The sequence below is a fragment of the Cygnus atratus genome, chromosome 2 (genome assembly GCF_013377495.2).
Source record: "Cygnus atratus isolate AKBS03 ecotype Queensland, Australia chromosome 2, CAtr_DNAZoo_HiC_assembly, whole genome shotgun sequence".
In the NCBI taxonomy this organism is placed as follows: domain Eukaryota; kingdom Metazoa; phylum Chordata; class Aves; order Anseriformes; family Anatidae; genus Cygnus; species Cygnus atratus.
The window spans coordinates 28,584,023-28,602,010 of NC_066363.1; the positions used below are offsets into that span (position 1 = coordinate 28,584,023).

At 36.9% G+C, this 17,988-nt stretch overlaps 1 protein-coding gene across 2 annotated transcripts in view; it reads left to right on the forward strand.

Annotated features, from left to right (window-relative positions):
• TMEM106B (transmembrane protein 106B) overlaps positions 1-17,988 on the forward strand; it is a 1,075,577-nt gene that overhangs the window by 391,784 nt on the left and 665,805 nt on the right. The window lies entirely within an intron of this gene.

The window sequence follows — 17,988 nt, forward strand, 5'->3', positions numbered from 1 at the left end:
CTTCCACTTACTTTCATTTTGATATTACAGTAGGAGACAATATGCTGTAAGATTCAGCTCCCCATTCAGCTCCCAGCAGGGTTAACCTTGAATGCAGCTTGGTGACTAAATCTTCACTTTTGAGAGGGCAGAAGAAGGAGCACTAATAACATACAGAAAATGTTGCTTCCCTTTACACTGGCACAACTCAATGGCTTCTGCCAAGTGAAGGAAAAGAAATTGGTCTATTTCATTCATTTTATACTTGCTGATTGAATTCAATTGTTAAGTCTATATATGGTGGTAGATTTTCCATTTTCAGGACAAGTACATGCAGTAAATGTGCTCTTCATTTAGTAAAATGGATCATTAACAATTGATGCAAAGTGGCATAATAGATGTCACTGTTGTTCTTTTGCATCTAGTGTTGGGTTCAACTGGGGATTAAATTGCCTGATGTCCCACATGTTAATAATTGCTAAAGCTGACATTTATGAGGGTAGCATGAAGAATATTTTTGGCTTTCAGATGAATGCCATTTCAGAGACTGTGGATGAGATATTTACATGCTCAGGTGGCTACCGATAATTAATGAAAATGAGCTTCAATTATTTGATGCACAGAAATCAAGCCTTCTTGAAAAATATTAATAAGGTACATATAATGCATTTGTAGTATGCATAGTGTATACACAATATCATCTAGGGTAGGTTTTCTATATTGTCATGTGCAGATCACATTAGGAAAAAACATTATCGTCTCCTTAGTTTAATATTTTTAAAAAACACAGTCAAAACTAGTTTCTTCATGCAGAGGGGATACAGTTTTTCTGCATTCATAATGGAACGGAAAGTAATGATGCATTCCAACCAAGGCATAATTCTTTCTTTTGGTCTTTATGATCATATTCCATAAATACAGCAAAGCACTAAGCTCTAAGTATAATACATGAATCCTGTTGTAGCAGAGATGGAAGTGATTATGCCTAAAGAGATATTAGCAAGTAAAAATGAATTCCCCCTAAAACTATTTCTTCATGCTATAAGGCTGTGCGTTGCAATAATCAACTTGTATGAAGTTTCTGTTGATATCCATAATACTATATGCCTACGTTGCAGACTTTGGGTGAAGAATTGCCCTTTCTACCACTACCTTGCTGGACCAGAGCTTTAAAATCACTGTTTCTTCCAGCTTCATTTATCTATCTTCCACTTTCTCTATATAACTAGCATTCTTATGCTGCTTGTATTCATCAAGCAATGTCATTGCCCAATGCATTTGCTTTTCCTTCCAGCATCTCTAGTTTAGCTACTCAGCAACAGGAGCTCTGATTCCAAACAGGTTAGTGTAAGTGATCTAGTTGTAATCTTGCCTGTGCATGTACTGGGATAGAGGCCGAACTTCTTGAGTGCTCAGGGATACAGTTCTGGACTGCAAAACTTGCAATGAAGCTGGTCTGCCATAGCTTGAATTTCTGCTTTCTTGACTATGCACCTACCTGATGGCAGCTTGGCAAAATATTGCCCTCATTAAATAGGAATTCTCTAGCTCATCTCAAGTGATTTTTTTTTTCTTCATCAGCACTTGTTCTCTTTTTCCCTCTGAGATTAACTCTGGAATTACAACATTCAAATTGTTTGAGGCTTCACACCATATGAAGAGTTGCACTGCATTACTCCAGTCACTTGATCTGGAAAGAAAGTTTACCATTTCAATATATTCCTGTAAACCAAAAATGGAAATAAATAAATAAGTAAAAATGTGGCCAGTAAGTTTTATGTATATAGTGAGAAGAGTATCAGGCATGCCTCATGAAAGAAACGAGGGCACATGAGACTTTAAGAGTCTTTAAGAGGGCAAACAGGAACTGAAAAATGCCAGAGAGAAAAATATTTTCAATTCCATACTTAATACACCTAACCTTCCTTCACTGCTCTAACTTAACAGGTAACACCAAAATTCCTGAAATAAATGAACACAGCTGTAGAGGAAGGACCTCAAATAGACCTGCCTTAGAACATTCTTTTAAGTCTTTAAAAGCTAACAGTGCCATCTTAAAATTATTCTACTGTTACAAGCAGCCAACTTAGAGAATGCAGGCAGGCGGTTGTGGCATCATGGTTGCCTGGAGAAATAAATGAACACATTTCTGCATTCCTACAGAAGAAGCTACAGGGAGCAGAAGAGCCTGCATAAACTATTAGAGAATTACAGCAAGCACGGCTTTTGGTCACAAGGGCACATATTGCTCTTGTGAGGTTAAGCAAAACAGAAATAAAGTTAAGGTGGGTTTTTAAAAACTGGCCAGCTGGGGAAAATACTATTTTTATTCTAGAATGGATGCAGTGTTTCCTATGAGAGGAGTTTGTTTCAAAACAGTTTTTTGTTTTGTTTTCAAAAAATGGTTTGCTATTTTTACTAAGTAAGCCAAAAGGGAGAAATTCCAAAAATAGACAGGGCTTGCTTAGCGGCACAAAGACTAAACTCAGTGGCTCTGTGTAGCTCTATGGCTGCATCCAGTTTGTTCCAGCCTACTTGCACTGCCACGCTTTCCCTGTGGTAGTTGCTTTTAGAGGTACCAAATATGATATGGGCCAGACTCTGTGGGGCACATTACAAACAGGTTGTGCTGTCATCAGGTGTAAAGATTTCATTATAAGAATTGTCACAGGTAGAGTTTTTTACAGCTCTAGTATCCTAAGTGATGTGATGGTTCAAGATTTTATTTTCCTGTAGAAAGAGTAATCTGAAACATCGTTTCCACTCTGTGTATCTACAGGGGAGAATTTCACAATCTGAAGAATCAAAAAACAACCTTGCACTGCCAATACCTGCATTTGAAATACGTGATGACAGTTTGGAGAAAACCAGTGTACAGATCATGGCACACATTTGTTTTGTAGTGATACACTTGAAAATCAAAATGAAGTGTAGCATAAAGTGGGCAATCTTGCAGAGATTATGTAAAGGTATGTAAAGCCCTATGCTAATGAATATTTGTTATATCCTTTTACTATCTTCTATCTAAATATCTTCACAATAAATTGTGTTTACTGATTACTACTTCTACTACTGTTACTATTGTGGGGAAATTGGTAAAAGATATATTAGATACAGCAGGTACTGAAGGGGCTGAATTCAGGAATAAAAGTAGGCTTACATGGCATGTACTTCAGGATTTACAGCACAATTGTCTTTTCAAGAAAGGGTCACTTTGCAATACAATAGTTGTTTCATTTGTCTTGTGCGGAGTTACAATAGAGCATGGACTCAAAGTTGATTAAAAATTAAACTGCATTTTATTCAACATAATGGTAAGACGATGCTGCATAAATTGATTGGATTTTTTCATTTCTCTCATCACATGCTGGCATTCTTAAATGCCGGACATCTTCTTAAAATGTAAATGTTAAGGATTATAAGAGCTAATTGCTCCCAGGGCTAATGTCCACTGTAACATGGAGCATGACTGGAACATTCTTCTGGTTCATTTGGTTCTCTGATATTCTCTTCCTGTACAGTCATGAGGTCACCTGCTATCCTCATATGGTATAGAAATACAATGAAAATATTTCATATAAAAATAAAATATAATTCTATTTATTAGTTAAAAACAACTCCATTTTTTTGTTCTTAGATATTTCTCAGCATTTCAGAATCACAGTTACAGCAAGATACAGCAAGTCATGGATAACTAAGAATGACGGTTAAGATCACTTTCTCACAAGGTTAGGTAACCAGTGTAATTTCTCAGATATAAACATCTGAAAAGTCCAGCTGTTTGTTTGTTTGTTCATTTTTTTGTTTTTTGTCTTACCCTTACATTCAGGTTCTTTGATAGTCCTATTCATTCTAGCTCAGTCAAACACTCAGTTGGCATTTTTAACCAGAACACGTGTAAAGATCTATAACTTCAAGGGCATCTTGCTCTATTAAGTCCTTCTCTTCTGGACTATATTCCCTCAAAAATATCTCAAGTTTTATTCTAGTACCCATTTTCTTAAACTACTGTTAGATATTATCATAAGATCTACCACCTGTACCATCTTGTTAAATTAAGCAACTTCCTGCCAGTGAGAAATTTCAGGTACCTTACATTTTTGTACCATCAATTTCTTTCATTACTTTCTTTTCCTACCTTCAGAAACCTCTTACTAAACAAATTAACATTTCAACACTTTGATTTTTCTACTTTAAACTGTTACTATTTTTTATACAGTCTAACGGAAAAGTCAGTTGTTAATTTGTATTGATTTGTTGTTAATATTTATTTCAACATTTTTAAAAAAATGCCATTAGGTGCTTTTATTACTTTCCTGCAAGGCTCTCTATCCCTAGAAAATATGTAACAAAACACAGCAATTTCCAGACAGGAAAGGAACTACTCAAAACAGATTACATTAAAATACTCTAAGGTCCCAGAATATTTACAGTTAACCTCTTTCTACTTCCCCTTCCCAACGCTTTGGATTTTAGGTCAGCTGTGCAACAGTTTTTAAGGTCAAAAAAATTGTTAGCTTATTAAATGGAACCAGCTTCGAAGTGGAAAGGCCTGCAAATCATTATCCTTCAGCGCTGCCTTCTGTTAACAAAACCCCTTACAAAATCAGATCCATATAACAGAGTGGAAGAGAAAAGAGAAAGAAATAATTATATGTGATGGATTCCAGCATTCTCATTCAATGCACAAAGTAATGTAGTTCTGAAAATCATCAGCTACTGTATGTATAGGTAAACATAAATATCAGAATATGATAGAATTAGATTTGAGTCTACTTAGAGTCAGTATGAAAACGTGGATGACAAAAGAGCAAACAAAAATAAGAAGCATAATGATGTGGCTCTACACTTACTAGAGTCACATCAACATTTTTAATGAGTATTCTTTCATGTATTATATATCTGCAAAATCTGTTTTGAAGCTTCTCTACTTCTCATATTCTTTGCAACGAAGATCATTTTTATGCATTTTTGTTACTCCTCCTCTGCAGCTTCCCATTGTATGTGCAATAAATTATGTTCCAGATTGGTCTGTCTTCATCTTGCCTCTGGGATTCTCTTAGATGGACTTATTCTGTGCTGTGCTTGGACTTCTCAGTCACTTTGACCTCTTCATTTTATAGCTTAACGGCCTGTGCCATTTATTTGGAACAGGAATAAGGTAGGCCATAGATAATTACTTATTATTCATTTTTTGTATATTTTCAAAATTTTTGCGGGGGGGGGGGCACAACTCTCCCATCCTTCTGCCTAATCATTCCATTTTTCTGCCAACGGCTTCATATAAGAAATTATTTTATTGTTTTATCCCCTTACTTAGGATCACAATATTCATGGAGTCTTTGGCACTTGTTATGCTGAATGTGCAGAATTTTTGTTGTTCATTTCTTAGCTCAACCATTTATTTTCTCCAGAATTTGTGCTGTTCATTTCTTAGCCACTTCTTTTCCTTTTTTTGAACAGTCATGTCTTGTGTTTTTTGTTTGTTTGTTTGTTTGTTTTCCTTCATCTTCCTCCCCCCCACCCCCCCACCCCCGATTTGTTCTACATAGCAGTTCAGTACTTAGTTTCACCTTTTAAATTCAAATAAAAATCCGGTTTTCTTAATGATCATTCTGTACATGTCTATGATTGCTCTTGCCTAATTTCCAAATAACTGGGTATATATTTTGAAGTCAGCAGCTCCCTTCTTAATGCTTCTGTATTACATGTCATGGTCAAGGCCACACAGGCACTGAGCATCTGCCCCCATCAAATCAGATTATCACTGAGGAAGAGCCACCATGTTACATATTCAATATCACAGAGCAATGTGGATTCAGGCCACTGTGGGTACAACAGTGCACAGGCATTAGATAATTCTGAGCAACTCTGGCCACAGGAGGAATAGGAATATACAGTGAATTAGGTGTTTACATCAAGGTGCTGGTATTGGTCAGGAGACATATATGATATAAATTCTCGGGTGTCAAAGTCCACGGAACAGAAGGATGTGTTTCCCTAAAACAGACTTCGCGTTGGAGTTTATCAGTTCTATTTGTTGTATACTGATGGTTGACTACACTGAAACTATCCTAAGGGAACGAAACTTAAAGGAATTTATTTTTAAGCCTTCCAACACCAATTTAAATTTCCTAAAACTGGGAATGATATGGTCTCATTTGAAAGATTTCTAAATACTATTTGTTTGCCTAGGAAAGCTTAATTATAAATTATAAAATGGAATTTGCAGAGAGAGTGATGAATAGAAGGAACAGTGGAAGGCAATGTAAACTGCATGGAGTGCTGCCATCTTTTGGTCATAACAAACTAGAATTGTTACAAGAGAGTTCTGAATATGTTTAAGCAAGATGAATACAGTCTGAAAGCATAATATGTAAGTTAAGCATTATTAAATACAATTACCATTATTACTAAAATGACTACATTTTGTATTAGAGACTCACTCTGAAATGTAAGATTGCTACTTAAAATAACTTGTTATTTCATTTACCCTTTCATTTTATTTATTTTTTTTAAACCCTTTGGTTTTTGAAAGATCTGGATAAGCAGAGCAATATGGGATTTCTCATTTTGCTGCACAGGAAGTTAAAGCAGTCTTTAAGGCATGAAATAAATTACATTAGTTAATCATTTCTGCAAGTCCCTCTATTCAAATCAGCAGATTGAAAGATAATACTGTAGTATCCATATGGTAAGCAGGCCTATTTTTACTTAGAAAATGATCAGCAATTCTTTTCAATTTCTTAAAAACAAGAGATTCTCTTTAAAATATGATTTTTTTGTTGTTGTTGTTATGTTTTAGAAATCATTTAGAGACACACTCTTATAGTCCCAAAGTAGGACAGTAGGCAGCTATTTCCAGCTATTTTTATGGCAACCAGCAGCAAGCGCGTTTGTTAGTAGTAATCAATAAAGAAGCATCCTTTTGAGGGAGATTTCCAACAGCTTGTTCTCACCTATTTATCTTCATATAAGGATGCAAAAATATTTTTCCTTCATTTGAATTAATTTGCGAAGTTGTATTTTCAAATTTTGAAACATGCTTTTCAGATTAACCACACCCATGACTGGTTTTAATCAAAATATTAATTATCCCCACAGTTTTAAAGGATAAAGAGATTATTGTTTAAATGTAACTATTTGAAACTTACAGGGAAACTTGTTTTTCATTGCCCACAAGTAACTCAGTCTGGCTTTGCTTTACACCACCAGATCATGTATACCTTTAGTTCTCACTGACAACTATTTCACTTGCAGGATCCTGACAACTTTTGTTGACTTTCTTCCTTCTTCATCATCTGTGCTCAAGTAAAACTTGAGTCAGTCACAGTCAAGTGAGTGAGACAGTGCCTGTTTAACATTTATGGATTAGCTGTATAGACCAATAATAGTATTGGCTTTAAAACAATATTGCAAGCACAAAATGTTTAGCTGTTTCTAAGAACTATTATCCGTGCCTTATCCCACTTACATACTCATCAGAGACATCTGCACAAGCGGCTATCATATAGTTACTTTTCTTTTATGTCATTTCCACAGATGAAAAACCACATGCATAGAGCATTTGTTTAGTTTTAGTTGAGCTCAGAAGTGGACAAGGTTGTTTTGTTTTGAAGGAAGTGAGCCATTGGTCCTTGAGCAGAGTATACTTAATTTGATTTTTCTTTCAAGTCTTTAGTGCTTCTTTGCAGTTAAGTTATTAAAGTTTCTGGCTTCATAGCTAAAAGTAAAAGCTTGAAAATGTGACTTGAAAGGCAGAAAAGTCAACAGCAAAACATGAGTTAAAAACAGATGACTTTCTCTGAAGGATTTTGAATATTCAGGTTTATAAATGTAAGATTGTATTTATTCTGGAAATTGATATATTTTCCCCCAATATTCCTTGCTTTTTCACTGTAGACAGAGGGGAGGCAGAGGGGAAAACTACTACCTTGTCTAGGTGTGTGTGTCTGTTTGTTTTTTTTGTTTGTTTGTTTGTTGTGCAAAGCAATTTATTGTGCCTAATACTGATACTTCTCACTTATTCAAAGTGATTTACCTATTAAGAGGACCAATGGAACATCTTCTTGGCTCAACCACTTCACAAGCTTCCAACTGATTTAGATTTCTTTTTCTTAAGTGAGTGTGTTTTCTTGGTGCAAAGACATTGGCATTCATTCTCCACATTATGTATATTTTGTCATTTTCTGGTTCCACTGATGCAGTGATATGCTTTCTCTCACAGGAGAAGCATGTTACCCTGCTTGACAGCATCAGCAACCTACCAGGATTTCCTGAGGAGAAACTTCCAGATGCAATGCGTGAGATTTCTCACCTCCAAACTATATTAATTACATTATCTCCCTGAAACAACATTCTAAATGAAATTGTTCACTGAAAGTCTTACACAGTCTGATTGCCTGGACTTCTCTAATGCTTCTGTCATCTATAATAATGCACAGAAAGCCAAGTGGGAGACTGCATACCCATTTTCTGCTCTATCAATACCTTCCGGTCATGGGTAAAAAAGCCTTTTCAGCCTGGCAGCTGTGGGGAGAAAGAATTTTTACCAATTATAAGTCTTTACCAGTCTTTAATAAGCTCAGGTCTGGCTTTTATTTATTTTTTATTAGAAAAGAAGAAGGAGAAGAAAGAAGAAGGAGGAGAAGGTGAAGAAAAAGAATTTTAAAAACCTATGCATTTTTAAATTATATTTTTAAAATATTTTAGCTCTTTCGATTGATTTTAGAGTTCACTGAGGCCATGTTTTCACAAGGTCTATTAGAACCAAGCGGACAAGACACATCTCTGGAGCTTCAAAGGAAAAAAAAAAAAAAAAAAAAAAAGGAGACTTAGAATAAAACATGAGAATTAACAACAATGATGCAGTATGATACCCTGAAGTTATATCTAACAGGACTGGTTATCTTGTTTTTATATGTATTTTCTTGGCACACCAATGCTATAGGGGAAAAAAAAAAAAAAAAAAAAAAAAGAAAAGTAATAATATAATTCCAGTCAAAAGACTAGGAGGCTATAGCTGTCAAGGGTTTGGTAATGTGGGGCTGCAGGGGTGGTCTCTCTGAGAAGAATCCAGCAGCTGCCCCATGTCAGATTAGAGCCAGCTCCAGCTGGCTCCAAAGGGACCTGATGCTGACCAGAGCTGAGCCAGTGAGTGACACTGGGTGGGCCTCTGGGAGAGCAGTTAAGGGTGGGGGGGGCAGGGAACTGCTGTGCTACAGCAGCTGGGAGAGGAGTGAGAACCAGCCCTGCAGCCCCCAAGGTCAGTGCAGCAGGAGGGCAGGAGGTGCTCCAGGCATGAGGGTCCCACATGGAGCAGATCTCCACGCTGCAGCCCCCCCGTGGAGGAGTCCCTGGTGGAGCAGGTGGATGTGGCCTGGAGGAGGCTGCGGCCCATGGAGAGCCCCTGCAGGAGCAAGCCCCGGGCCAGAGCTGCAGCGCCTGGAAAGGCGCCCATACAGGAGCAGGGGTCTGGGGGGAGCTGCTGCCCATGGGGGATCCGTGCTGGAGCAGTTTGCTCCTGGGGGATGGACCCCGTGGTGCGGACCCATGTGGGAGCAGTTCTTGAAGAGCTGCTCCTGTGTGGGCTGGGGCAGTCCACACAGGATCAGTTCAGGAAGGACGATATCCCTGCGTGGAGCAGGGGCAGAGAGTGACTGTGAAGGAGCGTCAGAGACGAAGCATTAGGGACTGACCACAGCTCCCATTCCCAGTTCTTCTGCATTGCCCAGGGGGAGAACGTAGAAGAGTGTGGATGGGGGAGAAGGTGTTTTTAGTTTGGTTTTAGTTTCTCACTGCTTGTTAGTAATAGGTAATAAATTACATTAATCTCCCTATGCTGAGTCTGTTTTGCTTGCGACAATAATTGATAAGTGATCTCTCAGTCCTTACCTCAACCCTTGAGCTCTTTCCGTCACATTTTCTCCCCCTTTCCCCTTGAGGAGGGGGAGTGAGAGAGCAGTGGTGGTGGAACTCGGCTGCCCAGCTCGGTAAAACCACCTCAGAGGCTAAACTCAGATGTGGTGCAATTGAATTTGTACTTACATCAGTTACAGATTTGTCTCATTGTTTGTATTTTCATGTTGTGTCAAGTGGCAGAAATACTTTTTGACCTTGTGATCAAAGAGAAAAACTCTCCATTTCCCATTGAAAGGCAAACGGGTCATGAGGCTCTCTGAGTTATCTCCCCCTCCCTCCACCCCCCCCCCTTTTTTTTAATATCCTACAAATTTTGATTATAATAATGGCAATTTTGGCTGAAGATTATAGTGTTGGACCAATCATAGACCTAATTTAGCTCCAAATTGATACAACTCTATTGAAAACAACTGGTTGCATCTATTTACACCAGAACTGATTTTGGATCTGCTCCTTTGAGAGATTGTATTTCCCTTCAGCTATTAGAATTTTCTCTCCCAAAGGTAGAGACATTATCATATTATTTGCACAAAGGAACGACATCAAATGCTGCATACATAAGAACAGGAAATGGAACTTTAAAAGGCCTGCGTGCTTATTTCTTTGAGACTTTGAGACTATTTCTTTGAGACTTTGAGGACTTTGAGAAAGAAAGCATAGAAGTATGACCTTATATTCCAGTATCTGTGGGATGCTACAAGGACTGGAGAGTCCCAGATTCCAGTTTGTACATTTTATTGTTGCTAACAGTAGGCAGCTAACAGCTCTCCATGAATCCTCTTTTAAAACAGTTCAAGAGGCAAAGCCAGAAGCACCTGCAATTATAGTAGTACTTCAGCATGCCCTTAAAATAAAAGTCTTGGTAACCCTTTTGGAAATAAAAAAACACAATCGTTGTTAACATCATGTTATAGTAGGTATTTTTTCTGCATCTTGAAATTGTGTTGTGATTTTTTTCTCTCTTCATCATTGTCTTGTTGAAGATATTGTTTTCCTGTTTCCTGTGGAGATGAAATGAATAAAACGCACAAAAGACTGATGGTTAATCAGAGTAAGAGTGAGAATACAACAATAAGAAGAATAATAAAAGGTGAATTTCAGTTCAGAGAAAACATAAGTATCTCTCTGTAGTATTCTTGAGGACAGAATATTGAAGAAACAAGACTCATTCAGAGGCTTGACAGGATTAACTTTCTAATGAATACCACTGTTAGTGTCTTAATAGTTTTATGAGATATTCTCAGAACGAACACTTCAGGTGCTTGAGTTGGTGACCTGTTTCTGCCTACATAGCAGTATTCTTGCTTTGGTCTCTCTCACAGGGATGTTTCACATTCCCTTTAAAGTTATTAGCTTCTTAAATGATTACACAAATTGAATTTAGACAAAAATATTGTAAACATACCCCCCAAATTATCTTTGATGGAGTTCTATGGATGCTTTGTGGTGCATGCACTATAGAATAGTGACTTAAAGTCAGACTTAATAGACTTAATAGTCAGACTTAAATGTTTTCTCTCTCCTTGAAGCAAGAGTTTCCACTTCAGTCACAACATTTGAAGAATGAAGACCTGACAGTCTTTGAGAAATATTTTAGAAGGATATTTTGAAAAGCTTTATTAGAGTTTATTACAGTTTAAATATATATATACACATATATATATCTCATAGAATGTATCAGGTAGATGTATATATATATATCATAGAATGTATCATGGAAGGGACCTTAAAGAACACCTAACTCCAATCCCCCTGCCATCGGCAGGGACGCCACCCACTAGATCAGGTTGGCCAAGGCCCCATCCAGCCTGGTCTTGAACACCTCCATGGATGAGGCATCCACAACTTCTCTTGGCAACCTATTCCAGTGCCTCACTAGACTTACAGTGAAGAATTTCCTCCTAATGTCTAGTCTAAATCTATCCTCTTTCTGTTTAAGGCCATTCCCCCTTCTCCTATCATAATCTACCCAAGTAAAGAGTCATTCTCCATCTTTTTTATAAGACCCCTTTAAGCATCGAAAGGCCATAATGAGGTCTCCCTGGAGCCTTCTCTTTTCCAGGCTGAAAATCCCCAGCTCTCTCAGCCTTTCTTCATACGAGAGGTGCTCATCTTTGTGGCCCTCCTCTGGACTAGGTCTAACAGGTCCACATCTTTCTTGTGCTGGAGGCCCCAAACCTGGACTCAGTACTCCATGTGGGGCCTCACAAGGGCAGAGTTGAGGGGGAGAATCACATCCCTCAACTTGTTCGTTGCACCTCTTTTGTGCAGCCCAGGATGCAGTTGGCCTTCTGGGCTGCAATATGTATAAAATATATAATATATAATAGTCATATATTAATATATAGTTATATATAATATATATTATATAAATATATTCATTCACAAGGAGGAGGAGAAAAAGGAAGCTCACTAGTTTAACTGTGTACAACTTTAATAGTGTACTTTAAGCATTGTTGCATTTTGGAATACATAATGAACATCTGGAATACAGACTATATACTTCTTCAAACAGTTCTTCACTCTCCCATCCTATAATGTGACTGTATGTGAAAGTATGTTTTCTTAAGATACAGGTCTCAAGATACTGGGCTGGTCTTTCAGCAGGGGAAAATGATCTGTTCTTACAAGCAATAACAATGTATTTTATTATGTCTTAGCCAACTGGTATTTAGAGTATGTCTACATTCATTGTAGACAGGGTTTGCCTCACCGAATGTAGGCTTTTGTATTGATATATATATATAAGCATTTATATATTTTAAAAATCTAAAAAAAAAAAAGATAATTCTTTATTATTGATAATAATTATTAATAATAATTAGTGATGATAATAATAATCAATTGTAATCATCTATCCATAAATGAGTATGAAATTTGCAGTGTTAGATAAGAGACAAACCACAAATCTTTTTGTTTGGTACCACAAAATTCTTATCTGTATAGGTACCATAGATATGCTTGCATCATTTTTATTTAAAGCAGTTGCAAAGGTTTTGGCTGGGAAATAAATTTTATTTCCATTGATTACTCTGAATGGTAATCCACGAGTGATAACTATTCAAAAACACAAGATGTAAGCAGTATTATGCCACTTCACTGACAGATTCACTATTAAATATATGATTCATAAAGTCTCTCAAACAAAAAGATTTTCAGTATGGACAGGTGAGCAGTTGTCAGAATGTTACAGATTTTACTAGTCTTGTCTTTAAAAAATATAAGTGTTGGGCTTGGAGAGGAAATAAAGATTTCTTTACTAAGACTGACAAATTAAGGCTAGAGCTTATGTCATATTAGATGAACTGTGGCATTGCTTCTTTCTCTGTTAGCATTTATGGATCTCTTCATTCTTCTGTGGTCTCAGTTAAAATTGTTAAGAGCTGTAATCAGTTTCTGAGAACAGCATTTTCCAGTCTTTTTGATATGTGCTCTGTATTTAAGCCTACTAGAACATGATGCACTATCTCACATATAGAAAGGAAGAACAATCAAAAAGATTTCCATAAAGACTATACCAAACTATCTAATATAGCTGTCAAATATAAAATCTCTTTCCTCTTGCTGTTTCCTTTTTCATTTCATCATCATCCTTAAATATCTAAAGCCAGAAAGCTAAGTTTATGAGGTGCAAAGGTGTGCAGAGACACTGGATGAAATTTTCGTAACTGATTAAAAAAATGATCTAAGAAAAGGACTTTGATAACAATCATAAGATAAACTGCTTGCATCACATCCCAAAACTATATTTCTGAAATGTTTGTTTAACACCTTAACATCTCAGATGGCCCATGAAACTCACTAATGAACTGGATAGACTACAAAGTTCCCTGGGGAATGTGATGTGGTTCACTGGGAAGCATTTTGCACTTGCCTAAAAGTTTCCTATTGTGGGCATCTAAACCCTTCCAAAAAGCCAAATCTGGAAGCAGGATGTTCTTATGTTGGATTGTTCTTGGGGGTTGGGTTTATTTTTCAATTCAGTAAATGGAGAAATCACCACTTATTTTATATATGTGTATGTAGGGAGAGAAGCCCAAGGACTGAATGACTTTCCCAGGAAAGGGATATGAGGAAAGGGAGAATGGAGCAAAGCTGTGACACTGGGCAGGCAGGAATTCAAGAATTTTTACACAGAAATAAGGTGTGCAAGACAGCAAGATTTTTGCATGTTACTGCTTACCCTTAAGAGGCAAATCTGTTTCTGGAGATGCCCTCCGTAACTATATGTAGTTAGCAGGTGAAAACAGAAATAATCCTGGGTCAGGGTCACAAGTTTTCAAGCTTCCAAGGTGTCTACATCACATTTCAGAGGCTGCAACCATTTCATAGCCTATTGCTTTGCATGAACCACTTTTCCCTGTGAAATGAGTTCTGAAATATGTTAACTCTCATGATCTGTGTCAGGCCCAATTCTTTCCTACAGACCTCTGAAGTCTTAATGAACCTAAATATTATTTTCTCCACTATTTCAGTATTCAACTATTAATTGTATATTAATAAAAAAATGTACTGAGTCTCTGTCCAAGGAGTAAGCTCTAGGACAACGAACACTTAATTTCTCATTCTGCTGTGAATGACCATTTATCCTTATTCTTGTTCTCTTCTATCTGTTAACAAAAGCAGAATTTCTTCTTTCAAATAATGTTATCAAATATAATGAAGGACCACAGTCTTTCCAGCACTCTCTCTCTTCACTCTCCAATTTCTAAATTAACCTGTATAATTTCTTTTACCTCACTCACTGTCTATGTACCATCTGATTATATTTTCTATTAATCCAAGAGATGCATTGCATCAGCCAAAGATTCTGTATAGTAGTAACAGCAATAGGCTACATAGGTCATATGTAGATGACATAATACAGTGCACTAACTACATCCAAGAAAGAAAAGTAATCTATTCTGCATCAGAGTGATTTGTCTGAGTTCTTAATGCATATGGATGTATCATTATGGTATTAGCTCTGCATCTGTACTGCTGCAATAAGTGGTTTGGGCATAACACAGCACTGATGGGGACACTGATTACAGTTGCAAAGAGTCAGGTCAGCAGAGCTTGGTATCTGCTCAACATACCAAAAACTGTATAATATGTTCATAACTGTGTGTCTAGCCAGTTTTTGGTCTTTTAAGCTACTCCCAAAGAAGGGCCTATGTTGTTCATTCTTTTTTACTACATTGTGTAAGGCCAGATATGACCCATGAATTCTCTGGAGATTACCTGATGCTAGACTTTCTGTTGCCACATTAATATTCCAATTTAAAAATACTAGCACCTAAATCCTCTAAAATTTAGGCCCTATAGACACATTAGATTATGTTAAACCAAATTATATTATGTGAAGTAAAAATCTTATCATGCTTTATTTCTTTCTTCTGAAGGAAAAAAAAAAGGTATTTTATTTAAGTTCTGAACTAAATAGAGATTAAAAATTTTACAGATATTAGATGTAGTTTTAGGAATTGTTTAGTAGTTTTTCCTCTTACAAAATGATCAATCAGACATCTTCTGAATCTCTTCCCTCTGACAATTTTTCTCACTTTATCTGTTTATTCATAATCCTGTAAGCAAGCATATACATGTGAATATGTATATTTTTCTCCTTTAGTTCATCATCACTGACCTATTATATAGATCAGTGCATTCTATTCCAGTGCTTTCTTTTCCTTTGTTTCTGACTTTGGATGCTTTGAATGGGTATGCAATTTCCTTTGCTATATTAAAACCAGCTTTTTTTTTCCTCTTAGTGCAGCACAACCACACAAAGGACGGCACAAGGACATGGAAACCATCGTGAAATGCCTTTTATTTCACAGCTCTTTTCATCTGCTCAACAAATAACAGAAACCATGGTTAATCATTGCATACTTCTGGTTCCCTGGGCACTCATGGAGTTCTCCATATGGTCTGTTCAAAATGGAGGCACTTGCATATATCAGATCTAAATTATGCAAAGAAATACGATCATATAGTGGAACAGAGTAATAATAGAAGAGATACCTGCTCAACAAAAGCAGAAACCTAGCTAATAATCACTCTACATTTTCAACTCCCAGGGTAGAAGAACATTGTACTAAATACATAAATCTCCATTCTGACATTAATTTCATAATCTTTAAAATATATTCACTCCTGAACTTTAAATATTGTTCCTTCATGAAAAAAAAAAACAGTAGCACAATAAATATATTTTTATTCATTCCTCTCTTCTTTTTGTCTTTTTTTCACCTTGCTCTTGATGCAACCACACTCTTCCAAATCCTCTTACTTTCCTTTACTGTTGATTTTGCTTCCCATTCTTCTCATTCTTTTCTTCATCCTTTACTCTTTTACTGCTTGGTTTTAATGTGCAACCCCTAAGATAAGTGAGATTTATTAGCAAATATGGAGCATGATCATTTTCTACAGAGAAAAGCTTAAAACAATTTTATCCAGGTACTATAAGCATCACATTGAACATCCTGTAGAGGAGGTTACAGATACGTGTCACTAGGAAGAAGCAGAAGGGTGTGAGCAAAAGTGTTTTTGATTAAACTTTTCTGCTTCAGCAGGTTTTGAGATGGTACATTAGTACTACGAACCACGGGTACTATTAAGCAAAGGAAGGCCAGAGCAAATAAATGAGTCCATTCCTAATTAGCAGTAGTAGGCCAGACTCTCAGCTGGTGTAAACTGGCTTGAGTGAAGTGATATCAGATCACTCACTATGCAAATACACACCTGGGAACCAGGTATTGTTATCAAGTGCAACTAACAGCTGCAGTAGCTGCAGCAGATTAGCCCATTCAGATGGAAGAAAAAAAAATTGAAATAATAATAATAATAAAAAGTATATTCAAAAATGTTAAAACAAACAAACAACAACAACAAGATAAAAGAACTGCTAATTCAGAAATCAAGAAATGCCAAAGCTAAGTTTCCCTGTCAATTCAGTCCTCATGTTTCTTGGTCTAAGCCTTAGTCTAATTAGTGTCAGTGCCTACCTCAATTGGAAGACACTTAGAAAGCTAAGAAGGTGTGCAGGAAAATAAGTGCCTAAACTTGAAAAGTAGCAAGATGGTATGTTTGCATCTGTCAAGGAGTAAATAAGGAAATGAACAGTAAGCTTTGTCTCTCTTGCTTGGGTTCAGGATTTGATTGCTGCAGCTTGTAACTGGTACATTAGTCACATATTAGCACATTTAGAGAAGTTCAGCAGATCAGATGAAAATTACTGGAAAGAAAACTTGGAAGGATGACCTAATTAACAACAAGCACTTTGGGTAGCTATGGGAGTGGGGACCTGGGGAGACGATTAAAATTCCACACACAGTATAAGGGACTTGTATTTGCATGGGCCATAGCAAGAGATCCCTGATCACCCACCTAATAATCATTTAAGTACTGTTTTGTCTTGCCAGATCTCTCTTCTCTACTAAAGTATTTTCCTTGACGGTAATGCTGAAGTATAGTATTCCTCAAAGGCAAAAGGACTTCAGTTTCCTATTTAGTATAGAGGTAGGACAGAACATGTGCTGTTACACAGTCATAGATTTAGAAACTGCACATAGTTTTTTCCATGGGACTTAAGTATAACTCAGCACATGAGATAGGCAGTTACCTGCACATGAACCAGAGCTGTGTAGTGAGAAAAAAAAAAAAAAAAAAGTGCATACAGCTGAACCTTGGCCCAAAGTCAGCAGATCAGCTGGTGCTTTGAAATTTGAAAGTGCAGAACAAGCACAGAGAATAATAGAAATTGTGTAACTACATACTTCACAGTTCAATACCTATTTTACACTGACAAAGTGAATACTAGAACTGCCAAGAAGATGCCTTCTGATACTTTTTGGAGATATTAATTATGAGTTTCAACTAGGCAGAACCTACTATCATGCCTGAATCACAAAAGTTAGCCCAAGCAACATTCATCAGTGGGTTAGGCCAACTGTGTACGTGTAGTGGTTTTACCCAGCTGTGCAGCAGAGCTCCACCACAACCACTCTCTCACTCCCCTCCCTCAAAGGGAAAGGGGGAGAAAACACGATGGAAAGAGCTCAAGGGTTGAAATAAGGACAGGGAGATCACTCATCAATTATTATCATG